Raw genomic sequence first — 12,655 nt, forward strand, 5'->3', positions numbered from 1 at the left:
ACCAAATGGGCATATATAAAAAGTCACCTTTACAATACTTCTATATAATACCCCAAATTCCCTCTTTTTTGGCTATGATCCGAATGGCTCCCTAAAAGAAGCAATAATGAAATTAGCTAGTAACTTCCTTCTCCTATCTCTCTACTCCAGCATCTAATTTTAAGTAATATATGTTTAATTATACTTAAACCTATGAGACAATCACGGAGTTTTTTCTACTTTTTATATATTCTTCCCATATTTTGGATAATTAAACTTTTTCTACAGAATTAAACTATTGAGTGTTACACACTATCCTGTCTTTCAATCTTAGTTTCATCATTAAAAAATCGGGGCGCCTGGGTGGCTCAGTGGGTTAAAGCCTCTGCCTTCGGCTCAGGTCATGATCCCAGCATCCTGGGATCAAGCCCCGCATCCGGCTCTCTGCTCCGCGGGGAGCCTCCTTCCTCCTCTCTCTCTCTCTGCCTGCCTCTCTGCCTACTTGTGATTTCTCTCTCTGTCAAATAAATAAACTCTTTAAAAAAAATTAAAAAAATATATTTAATGTCCATTACCAGTTTAAAAGTGTTATTCAGAATACAGGTCCACAATCCCTTATCAGGTAGAAACCTCTGGAGCTAGATAGGTTCTAGAATTCAGACTTTTTCCCTCTTCTTTTTTTTCTAGAAAGTAATACGGTTGTGGATTATTTACTGTAATTATGTAAATACCCAGTTACGTTTAGCATAGCACCCCATAACCTAACAAGTTGACATTTTGCAGTAAAGTGTATTAAATATTTAAACTAAGTTATGTTCATTTACATGAGGTTTTGTTGCCAAATGAATCCAGGTCATTTCAGTATTTGCCATCAAATGAGTCTCCCTAAAAAATGGTTTTCAGAACTTTTGGAAATTCATATTATAAATAAGAGTGTGGATCTGTAGCTACTAGCTCAAGATCATGTACTAAAAATAGTATTTCCCCTATCCAATCACCACCAAAAAAGTCAAGCCAGAGAACATTTTTATATATGTTAAATGAAGACATCTTTTTTTTTTGTATGGCTAACACATATGCTATATTAAATTTCAGATGTACAACATACTGAGTTGACAATTCTGTACATTACCCAATGTGTGATAAGTGTAGTTACCATGAAAATATCTTTTTAAATGGCATTTTTTAAAAAAAAGACTTTGTATTTATTATTTGACAGACAGAGATCACAAGTAGGCACAGCGGCAGGCAAAGACAGAGAAAGAGGGAAGCAGGCTCCCTCCTGAGCAGAGAGCCTGATGGGGCACTAGATCCCAGGACCCTGGGATCATGACCTGAGCGGAAAGCAGAGGCTTAACCCACTGAGCCACCCAGGGGCCCCTAAAATGGCATTTTTCTATAAAATTCCATGGCATTACTGCAAATAGAGATTACTTGTTAGAATTTTGCTTAGGAGAATCTTATTAAGTCCATGTGGGCTTTTTCTAATATAACCTATTGTAATTCAAAACAGCTGTCAGTCCCCTGCTGATACTTTTATTTCCTATTAAAAATGCATTCTTAGGGACGCCTGGGTGGCTCAGTTGGTTAAGCAGCTGCCTTCGGCTCAGGTCATGATCCCGGCGTCCTGGGATCGAGTCCCACATCGGGCTCCTTGCTCCACGGGGAGCCTGCTTCTCCCTCTGACTCTGCCTGCCACTCTGTCTGCCTGTGCTCGCTCTCGCTCTCTCTCTCTGACTAAATAAAAAAAAAAAAAAAAAAAAAAAAATTAAAAAAAAAAATGCATTCTTAAAAGAATATAAAAGTACATCACATTCCACTAATCTATGCAACATTCTTTTAAGTGTAACCATTAGAATTTTTAAACCAGAAGTTGAGGGAAAGAATGCAAAGAAACGAGGAGATGAGCCTGGTTCTTAGAACTCTGGCTCCACTACAATCATAGCTTAACTTTGGCATGGGAGGTATTTGTGTTTTTGATAATAAAATGAAACTATATATTCTTAGTGTTCCCTTAATATTCTAGTTATGAAGTACTTCTGAAATAAAATGCCTACTTTACAAATGTATATCACACATGGTCTGAAATTTGTTATCTCTTAGCTGTTCAAATTATTTAAAAAAGATAATCTCTGAGGAATCATGAACAACCTAGGAATAGTCACAATTGAAATCTCATAAATTGTAGGTTAAGAAAATCTAAACCAGTAAAATAATCATTAAGAGATATTCAATTATTAAAAATAATTTTTAAGTGTAGCTACGGTAGTCTCCCCTTATCCATGAGTTCACCTTCCATAGTGTGTACTGTCAGAAGGTAAACAGTAGCTTAATGCTGTGTCACAATGCCTGTGGTCACTCACCCCACTTCATCTCATCAAATGGGCATTTATTTTATCATCTCACATCATCACAAGAAGGACTGTCAGTACAGTACAGTAAGGTATTTTGAGAGGGACGCCTGGATGGCTCAGTTGGTTAGGTCTGCCTTTGCCTCAGGTCATGATCCCAGAGTCCCGGGGTGGAGTCCTGTATCAGGCTCCCGGTGTCACTGGGGAGCCTGCTTCTTTCTCTCACAGTGACCTCTATTCTCACTCACTCTGCACAAGCACACTCTCTCAAATAAATACATAAATAAATAAATCTTTTAAAAAAAGCTACTTTGAGAGGGAGGGACCACATTCACATAAATGTTATTGCATTATACTGTTACAATTGTTGTTGTTAATTGTTGTTGATCACGCCCTGCCCTTTTTGGCTAATCAAGTATATTATTGCTATTCATCTCTTAGTGTGCCTAATTTGTAAATTAAACTTCATTCCAGGTACAAATATAAGGAAAAAACTTAGTATATATAGTGTTCAGTACTATCTGCACTTTCAGGCATCCACCTAGGGTCTGGGAACATATCCCCTGTGGACAAGGTGTGGTGGGGGAGGCTACTGTAACTACAAATTACTATGGTGAAGGTGAAGTTGATTTATTTGACTCAAGCCAACAAATGGTGAAGTATACTGAGACAGGAATTATAACTCTCCTTTCCCATCCTTCCTCTTCTGTCAGACTTTATCGTTGAAGCATGTGACAGAACTATGACTTTGTAATTAAGGTTATAATGAGAATTCTCTGTCACAAGCTATTACTAACATTTGCTACAATTCATCTAGTTCTGCCACAAAGCTTTTTTTTTTTTTTTTGCTTACCAGAAAATTCTCATGTATAGTCTCAAGCAAGCAAGAAATATTTTGGGAAAGTCTGAAGACAAGAATAATTAGGTCTTGTGAGGCACATTATGGAATTTTTCCCTAAGAACAATTCACAAATAAACCCCAGATAAAACAGACCTGAATATACTTTCATAATATAGGAGAGAAAATACACATATTATACTTCAAGTTAGTTCTGGCACTCAAGTCTCCTAAATGAAGGAAGGAAGGAAGGAAGGAAACTGCACAGTAACAACACCATTCATTATTGCTCCTTCCAAGACTCCAACATTAGTCTTTTCATAAAATTTTAGGGATTGTGGCCAGAGAAGACTGTCAAACTTTTTATCCAAGTGAACATTTTTAGAAAATAATTAAGGACAAGTAACACTTTGTGTATCTAGTCCAAGTGATTTATCCATTTGCCTTTAGTTTAAAGACAGTAACATACCTCATATTTAGTTAATATTGTTTACAAAACCCATTTTCATGTTATTTCATCCTAACAACTCATTGCTGAGTTATGAATGGAGCAGAGACTGTGCTTCATCCTGTAGGCTTTGGCTCAAAGTGCACGGAGTTATGTGGAGGAGTCAGCGTACAAGCAAGTGATTACAGTGGAGTGCAACAGGGCTGGACGAGTAAGCCAGAATACTAAGGGAGTGAGGGTATGACTATTGGTAAAGGTCATATTTGAACTGGATCTTGAAGAATAAACATGACCGCATCAATAAGGAGATTTTTGATGGCAAATGGCTTCAACATTTACCTGTCAGGTGATGAAATCCCATGGAAGAGAAAGCCACAGGCCCCAGTACGGTATGTCTAAAACGATGTTATCATGGACCTACGTTCACTCTCTCTGATCTACCATCTTCCAGGCATGCTTCGTCATCCCTTGTGGTCACAAGACAGTTGCCAGTGGCAACTGGGGTCATCTATTTTCTTGCTCACATAAAATAAGGGAAAAAGTCCTCTCCCCCAGAAATAGAATGTCTCCTTCCCTTCAATCTGACTGGGACAAATAACAGTTTACAGGGAAATGCCTTGAGCTGACTGGCTTGGAGTAATCAAAATCTACCCCTGAAGTGGGCGATGAATCATCTTCTCAGAGTCTCCTGGATAACAGAGAGAAAAAACTCCAAGCGCTGGGATAAAGACATGAAGAACAGAAGCATAGGAAATAAGAAACAGCTTGGTATGGCTGGAGTCATAGGAAATCTAAGGTTGGAGATAGCCTACAAACTCTCCTGAGTGTGGACTTCATCCCATAAGCGATGGGAAATTAATACAGGTTTTTAAAGTAGGGAGATGACATGCCCAAATTGGTTTTTTTGTTTTTTTTGTTTTTGTTTTTTTTTTAAGAAACATAAATGTGGTAGCAATATAGAGAACAGAGAAGGAAAGGGAGAGTGAAGAACAAACGGCAGCAACACGACTGGTAGGAGTTCAATAATCAGTTCACACTGGGAACAAAGTGGTAACGGGAAGGGAAAAAATTGAAGAGCAAACACAAGATGGCAAAGCTGCTTTGTAAAACATGGCATACATACAGGTAACACACACACACGAACATGCACAGAGGAGGAAAATTAAGCCCCAGACAGATTAAGTGGCTTGCTTAAAATCACAAACCCATAAACACGAGTCAGAATCTCAAAGGAGGTTTGATTCCCAGTCCAATGTTCTATCTAAAAAGCCCAACAACACACAAAAGCCTTTTTGAATCCTGTGATGTAAAGGATGCTCTATGTATTGGATTAAAGGGATTCCTATTTATTCCAACCTTAATATAACTCAGTATCAATTTATATAACAGTATATTATACATTTTGAAGTTTCTATGTTATTTGAGATAGGATGTTGTGAAAACTCTATCTGCAATGTCATATTTACAGCCTGTCAAAATTTAAATTAAAAAAAAGATTCTAAAAACCACTGCAGTTTGCATTAAAAGAATTTTAAACTTGTTTTGCAAATAAATTAGGTACTGAATATTTGAAATGCATTATAAAACTAGAGTCAACAGGGACCTGAAAAGTTTCTTCTAAGTTATGCCTGCCTTTGAAATTTTGGATTCTGATAACCAACTTCCACTATCATCAACTTGAAAGACGTTGCCTCACTTTTAAAGACACTTGTTTTAGAGTATCTAAACTGGGTGGCTCAGTCATTAAGCGTCTGCCTTCAGCTCAGGTCATGATCCTAGGGTCTTGGGATCAAGCCCTGCACTGGGCTCCCAGCTCATCAGGGAGTGTACTTCTCTCTCTCCCTCTGCTCCTCTCCCCTGCTTGCACACACTTTCTCTCTCTCTCTCTGGCAAAGAAATAAAAGCTTAAAAAAAAGAAAAAAGAAAAAGTCACTTGCCTGTTTGTTTTTACAGCAGTAAAGTCTGATTTTGTTTTGTTACCATTGTACCAAGACTGGGTTAACAGCAAAGATGGTTTAAAATAAAATAAAAACAGGGATCCTGGGTGGCTCAGTCAGCTGAGCGTCTGCCTTTTTGGCTCGGGTCGTGATCCCAGGGTCCTGGGTCTGGGTCTCCGCTTGGTGGAGAGCCTGCTTCTCCCTCTCCCTTTGCCTGCTGCTCCCCCTGCTTGTTCTCTCTCTCTGTCAAATAAATAAATAAAATCTTAAAAAAACAAAACAAAAAAATGCTTTTCCATTAAAAAATTATAAGCAATATAGTTTTTTTTTTTTTTTTAAAGATTTTATTTATTTGACAGAGAGAAATCACAAGTGGGCAGAGAGAGAGAGAGGAGGAAGCAGGCTCCCAGAGAGAGCCCGATGCGGGACTCGATCTCAGGACCCCGAGACCACGACCTGAGCCGAAGGCAGCGGCTTAACCCACTGAGCCACCCAGGCGCCCCATAAGCAATATAGTTTTTAGCTTAAATCTTAAGTCTTCTGCTTCTGAATTAATGAATAACTGTAGGGAGCACCTGTGTGCCTGGCACTATGCTAGATGTTGGGAATACAGCTGTGAACAAAATTATACTACAGTTATTCAGGCATGTATTTGTATAATTATTTGATTAATGTCAGTCTTCTCTACTGAGTTAACCATAGTACTATTTTTCTTCAGGCAAAACATGACTGCAAATGTACACAGATGATGCCTAAAACATCAACTGGGCATTAACATGTTACTTTGCCAATGACAGCAGAATTTTCCCTGTCACTAGGCTACACTCTCAGCACCCATAACTGAGTTTTTTTTTTTTCTTTCATTGAAACATACCTGCTAAAAAACTAAGCAAACCAGGAATATAAGGTAACAATTTCAATATAATAAAGGAAAATCCACAGCAATCATCATACTGAACAGTCAGAGTATTTACTCTAAGATCAGGATAAGACAAGGGTGTATAGTTTCACCATTTGTATTCAATATAGTACTGGAAGTCCTAGGCAGAACAATTAGGCAAGAAAAATATCTGAATGCCTTTGAAGGCCTCAAATTGGAAGGAAGAAGTGAATTTTGTATGTATGATTACACACACACATCAGAATAAATGCTTTCAGTAAAGCTGCAAGATAAAAAGTTAACACACAAAAATGAGCTGTGTACATTAACAATGAACAATCCAAAAAGGAAATTAAGAGATCAATCCTATTTGTGATAGTATTAAAAAAATAAAACACTTAGGAATAAACTTAACCAAGGAGTTGAAAGATTTTTACACTGAAAACCACAAAAGGTTGTGGGAAGACATTAAAGATATAAAAATACAAATAAGTTGTAAGATATCTGGTGTTTATGAACTATAAGACCTAATATGTCAAAACTGCTTCAGTCTACAGATTCAATGAAATCCCTATTAAAAAAATCCTAATGTCATTTTTTTTTTTCCAAAAATTGAAAAAATCCACCCTGGAATTCATTTGGAATCTCAAAGGACCACAGACAGCCCAAACAGTCTTGAATTAGAACAACGCTGGAGGTCTCACACTTCCAGATTTCAAAAATTACTATAAAGCTACAGTAATCAAAACAATGTGATACTGGCATAAAGACAGACTCAGAGACCAATAGAATGTAGAGTTCAGAAATAAACCCTTGCATGGTATAATCAAGTCATTTTCAGTAAGGATGCCAAAGCCATTCAACGGAAAAACAGTCTTTTCAACAAACGGTGCTGGGGAAATACTGGATATTTGCATGCAAAGACCTAAACATGAGAGTTTTTTTTTGGGGGGGGGGAAGCTTCCTATCTTTGGAATTGGCAATGATTTCTTGGATTTAACACCAAAACATAAGTAACAATCAAAAAACTATATATATTGGACTCGATTAAAATTAAAAATTTATGTGCATTGAAAGCCACTCAATAGAGTGAAAAGGTAATACATAGAATGGCAGATAATATTTGCAAATCCTATATCTGATAAGGGATTGATATCCAGAATATATAAGGAATTCTACAACTCAACAACAAAAAAGCAAACAACTAAATTAAAAAATGGTAAAAGAGCTTTTTTTTTTTTTTTTGGTAAAAGATCTTAATAGTGGGGGTACCTGGGTGACTTAGTCAGTTAAGCATCTGACTCCACGTCAGTTCATGAACCCAGGGTCCTGGGATTGAGCCCTGCATTGCCCCACACTGGGCTCCCTGCTTGGTGGGGAGATTACTTCTCCCTCTCCCTCACTGTTCCCCCTGCCTGTGCTCTCTTGCTCTCCCTGTCAAATAAATAAATAAATAAAATCTTTAAAAAAATTAATAGATATATCTTTTTTAAAAGTAGAAAAGTTAAAAAGACTACTACAATATGGCATGAGACATTAAGTAATTAATGGTTAATGAATATTTGAAGAATCTGGAAAATATGCTGCCCTCAGTCACCAAAAATCAGATCCTTGAAGTATTTGTTCAATCATTTCATGTGTTTGTGCAAGTCCTGGGCACAATGAGCTGAGCAAGACACACAACAGTCCAAACACTTCACTAATCTGCATGTCTTCCTTGCACAGGAGCCAACTCTGTATCACTTCAATTTCAATATATGTGCTGCTGAAACAAGCACAACAGATATCTATCCAAAGAATATATACAAAAGGCTGATAGGTACAATAAGAGATCATTAAACATTAGGGAAATACAAATCAAAACTACAGTGGGGGCACCTGGCTGGCTCAGTCTATGGAACATGTGACTTGTCATTGAGTTGTGAATCTGAGCCCCATGCTGGGTGTAGCAAATACTTAAAAAAATTAAGTAAAAAAAAAAAACACAAAAAACTACAATGATAAACTACTTCACATCCATGTGGATGGCTATTATCAAAAAAACAGAAAACAACAAGTGTTGGTGAGAATGTGGAAAAACTGGAGCCCTTGTGCATTGCTGGTGGGAATGTAAAATTTGCAGGGTATATACCCCAAAGAAATGAAAGCGCAGGCTCAAACAAACATTTGTAAACTCATAATCATAGGAACATTATTCATAACAGCCAAAAGGTGGAAGAAAATCAAGTATCCACTGACAGATAAATGAACAAAAATGGATGTACATACATACATACAATGAAATAGTATTCAGTGTTAAGAATGAAGGAAATTCTGACAAATGCTACAATATGAACGAACCTTGAAAACATCATGAGAGTCACAAAAGGATAAATACTGTATGATTCCACTTATATGAGGTACCTAGAGTAGTCAAATTCATACAGACAAAAAGTACATTATGGTTGCCAGGGGGTTCGGGGTAATGGAAATGGGGGCTTAGCATTTAACAGGTGTAGAGTTTCGGTGGGGGGAAATGAAGATGGTGATGGCTGCACAGCAATGTGGATGTATGTACTTAATGCCACAGAACTGTACACTTAAAACCGGTTACAATGTCAAATTTTATGTTTATGTATATTTTACCACTATAAAAACAATAACACCTGCCATGCATCCTTCCCAGCGACTCTATCCCTAACCTACGTTCTCATCTCTTCATATTTGGATAACTGCAACAGCCACGTCATTGCTGGTTTGTTCCATTCTTTGCTCATTCAAACTCAACCTGTAGATCACGGACAGGTTCATCCTGCTGCTTTATCATACTAATACCTGGCTTCCAACACTAAAAAGGTTCCCCATGTCTTGCCCAAGAAGATGAAAATCCCAATCTCCTCAATCTAGTACTCAAACCCTTCTAGACAGGTATCCTTCCAACTGTGTGATTTGTTTTCATTTTAGTCTCCCAAATCCAGTTGCCAGCTCATCCTAGTTTCCCTCCTTTCCCCTCCCCCAAAGCCAATCTCCACATCATATTCTCGCTTTTCCCTCACACAGTACCTGCTCCAGTATCTGTAAATCTAAACCTTCATAGGCTAGCTCAAGTCCCAAGTGTTCCAGGAAGTTCTTTAGACTCCTAAGGCCTCACTCATCTCCCTCTAACCAGAACACCTATAGCATTCTTTGTATTCACAGAATGTACTAGATTGTCTCCAAACTCCTAAGGGTACATCGTATCTTTCCTGAGGGCAAGGTCTACATATCACACTTCTTTGTTTTCTTCTCTCAAAACTAATACAATGCAAAACACAAACCAGATTTTCCATAATCACCAGGGTAACTGAACACAAGGTACAACTTTGATATGTGAGGTTTCACTGACTAGAACAGGATCAGAATCATTTGACATTATTGCATTTCTGAAGGTTAATATGTGACACACAACAAAGAAAACTGCTGTAATTCAACAAAAAAATACATGGAAACTAGGCGGTATAACCTAGCAAACCCAGGTGTTTTAAATCTTGGAAATCTGAGTCTGATACAAACTTGTTTAAATGATGGTATTGGGACATGGAACAGAATAGTTAGGCTTTGTGGGACAGAATATTGACTTATGTATGGGTTTTACCGAATGCATGTAAGAATGCACCCAATATAACTGGGTGCAAATACAGCTACAGGCCCATGAAAACTCTAAATGAAATGTCAGTTTTATTAAGTTCAGGGTAGAAAAAAAAAATCTCATCAGTTACTTGTAACTGAGGGTCACTGTCAGAATCAGCGTGAGGCGCTTTCCATTTCTGCTTTCAACTTTACCTCACAAAGACCTAGGGATGGGCACCTGCACTGATGACGAATTTAATCAATGAAGAGAAAGAGGCTCAGAAGAGTAGTGAAAAGGGCTCTAAATGGGGGCGGAGGGAGGCCCCGATCCTAGTTTTGGCCCAATCCCCAGCCAGTTGTAGGACCCACAGCAAGTCACTCATCTCCCTGGGCCTACTTTCTCAGCTCTAAAACAAGTCATACCAGATCTCTATAGGCTTTTCTGACTCCAAAATTCCAGGACAAGCTTAATCACAGCTTCTATTAACATGTAGGATTCTTGCTATTTCAAATCTTTCTTCCACATTTCCGAAAGAAAGTAATGTATTTCAACAATCTAAAAGAAATGGATGCTATTCAGAGACAAAAGATTCTGGTAGTTGAAAAAAAAATAATAATTAATTCTGTAAAAATGCCTATTTCCTCATGACAGTAAGATGTTTTGGCAGAAGGAACAGTTCTCTGGTAAAGATAACCAAGACTGCTTTTGTAAATTAGGCCTAATCCAGAGTATTATCTGTGCTGGTATGCGAAGGGGTGCTATTGTAGTTCACAGCGGAAACACCACTCCCCAGAGCTTCTCCCAAAAGGCGGTGAGAAAGTTCTCATCCTCGGGGTAAGGCTAGTAAACAGCTGTGCAAACGAGAAGGCACCGAAAATGCACGCTTTTAGCCATTCAAGTACTCCAAGCACAGACTCTTTTATCAAACACCCCAGGTATTGTCTTCCTCGCAACCTGTCAAAACGCAATCCCAGTTCGATCCCGGAACCGTAACTTACCCGGACGATCTAACTTCTCTCCCCACCGCGAGCAGCCGTCCGCAGGCCTGTTCCCTCCCTTATTCCTGCCCGCCGCTCTCACGCCCACCCCGGGGCGGTCGCAGCCCCGCAGCCGGGTAAACACGCGCCCGAGTCTCGGGAGCGGTTTCCCGGCGTCCTGGGAGCGGCGGGTTCCGCCCCTTGGAGCCCGGAGCCGGCCGGGCTGCTGTCGCGGCCACCTCGGGCCGCTCTCCCCGCCCCGAGCGCCACACCTCGCGCCTCTGCCCCCGGGACAACGGCGCACAGCCTAGTCTGCCCCTGGGAGCGCACGGGCACCGGGCGGTCAGCCGCCGCCTCAGCCCCAGACGGACGATTGCCCTCTCCCCGCCGGCGGCCCGGCGCCCCCCGCGGCGTCCCAGCCCCAACCCGGTACCCCCACCTCCCAGGCACAGCCCCTTCCTTGCCGGGACGCCTCGCGCCGCGCCGGGCACAGCCTCGGCTCTCAGCCTCCGAGACACCGAGGGACAACTCACCTCGGAGGCTCCTCCCGCCGCTGCTGCTGCCGCCGCTGGGACCGCGGCCGTCGCCCCCGCCGCCGCCACCCGCACCGCCGTCCGCACCGGCGCCAGCACCCCCGGCCATCCTCTTCCTGCCGCCGCCGCCGCCCTCTCCGCTCCTGTCAGTGGCTCAGGCTCCCGGGCTGCTCCAGGTTCCCCTCGCCGCCATTTTGACTCCTAGAGGGAGCAGGAGGGGCTCGGCTCGGCGCGGCCCTGGGGCGCCTGCGCGGCGCTGCGGAGCCGGCCCGAGCCCCCGCCCGCCCCCGCCGTCGCCGCGCCTACGGTCACGTGGGCTCGCGGCGCGCGCGCGCGCGCGCGCGCGCACGCGTCGGTCCGGTCCCGGGAGAGGAGCTCGCAGGGCCCGGGAGCGGTCGAAGCCGAGTGCGCGCGCATTATTTCTTTTCCACGCTGGGGAGCGCTTCGCGGCACGCTCGGAGTTTGAAACTCGTTGCAGCCTTCTACTTCCTTCGGGGCGCTGTGACAAATCATTAAATGTATCACAACGGAATTATAATAACGTTCGTGGACGATCAGTTCTACCAATTCTTCCTGCCGTTTGGCGGCCGGCATCCTGATCGATCGCACATATCTTGCGTTCTTGTCAAACACAGGACAGCGCTTCCGCGGAAAACTCCTGACAGTCTTGGCGTTTCGGCGGCTTCTAGGCGGTTTATCTTCACCTCTGCCTGGTGCTTTTACAGACAGCACCTTGCTGCATACTATAGCAGGTTTAAAACAAAAATCTCAAAGAAACGGAAAAGTTTTCCTTAACAAAATGTCTCCGTAAATGACGAGAATTGTTGAAACCGCACGATCTCTGCTTGGATGAGTCAAATCGCCCTTCCCTGGCTGCTCCTTGTCTGGGAGTTTGCAATAATTCCAGCGATGTCACGACAAAAACACCTTATATTTATGAAGCACCTTATAGTACTTAAAACACCGTTAAACATATGGCTTCGTTTGAACACCAAGCCACCCTTTGAAGTCGTCGAGACAGGTATAATGGTTACAGCTAAGAAAAAGGCTTGGAAATACTCAGTCGTTTGCCCCGGGGCACACACGCAGCATTAATAAGTAGGCGCGAGCAAGCCCAGACTAG

General features: G+C 41.4%; 1 protein-coding gene and 1 pseudogene across 5 annotated transcripts in view; both read right to left on the bottom strand.

The window, feature by feature from the left end:
- The window catches only part of BTBD7 (BTB domain containing 7), an 80,240-nt gene extending 68,646 nt beyond the window's left edge, over positions 1–11,594 (bottom strand). For 4 of the 5 annotated variants that reach the window (XM_045073031.1, XM_045073041.1, XM_045073059.1 and 1 more), the window contains exon 1: positions 11,533–11,594. The gene's annotated coding sequence lies outside the window, so the exon portion shown is untranslated. Of the gene's footprint in view, positions 1–11,020; positions 11,104–11,532 lie in introns of those variants that run through there. The other variant, XM_004754789.3, reaches the window with a different exon arrangement.
- Positions 8,114–8,211, bottom strand: LOC123390532 (annotated as a pseudogene).
- Positions 11,595–12,655: the final 1,061 nt, after the last annotated feature.

The sequence above is a fragment of the Mustela putorius genome, unplaced genomic scaffold (genome assembly GCF_011764305.1).
Source record: "Mustela putorius furo isolate JIRA1106 unplaced genomic scaffold, ASM1176430v1.1 tig00000129_pilon_pilon_pilon, whole genome shotgun sequence".
Taxonomy (NCBI): Eukaryota; Metazoa; Chordata; class Mammalia; order Carnivora; family Mustelidae; genus Mustela; species Mustela putorius.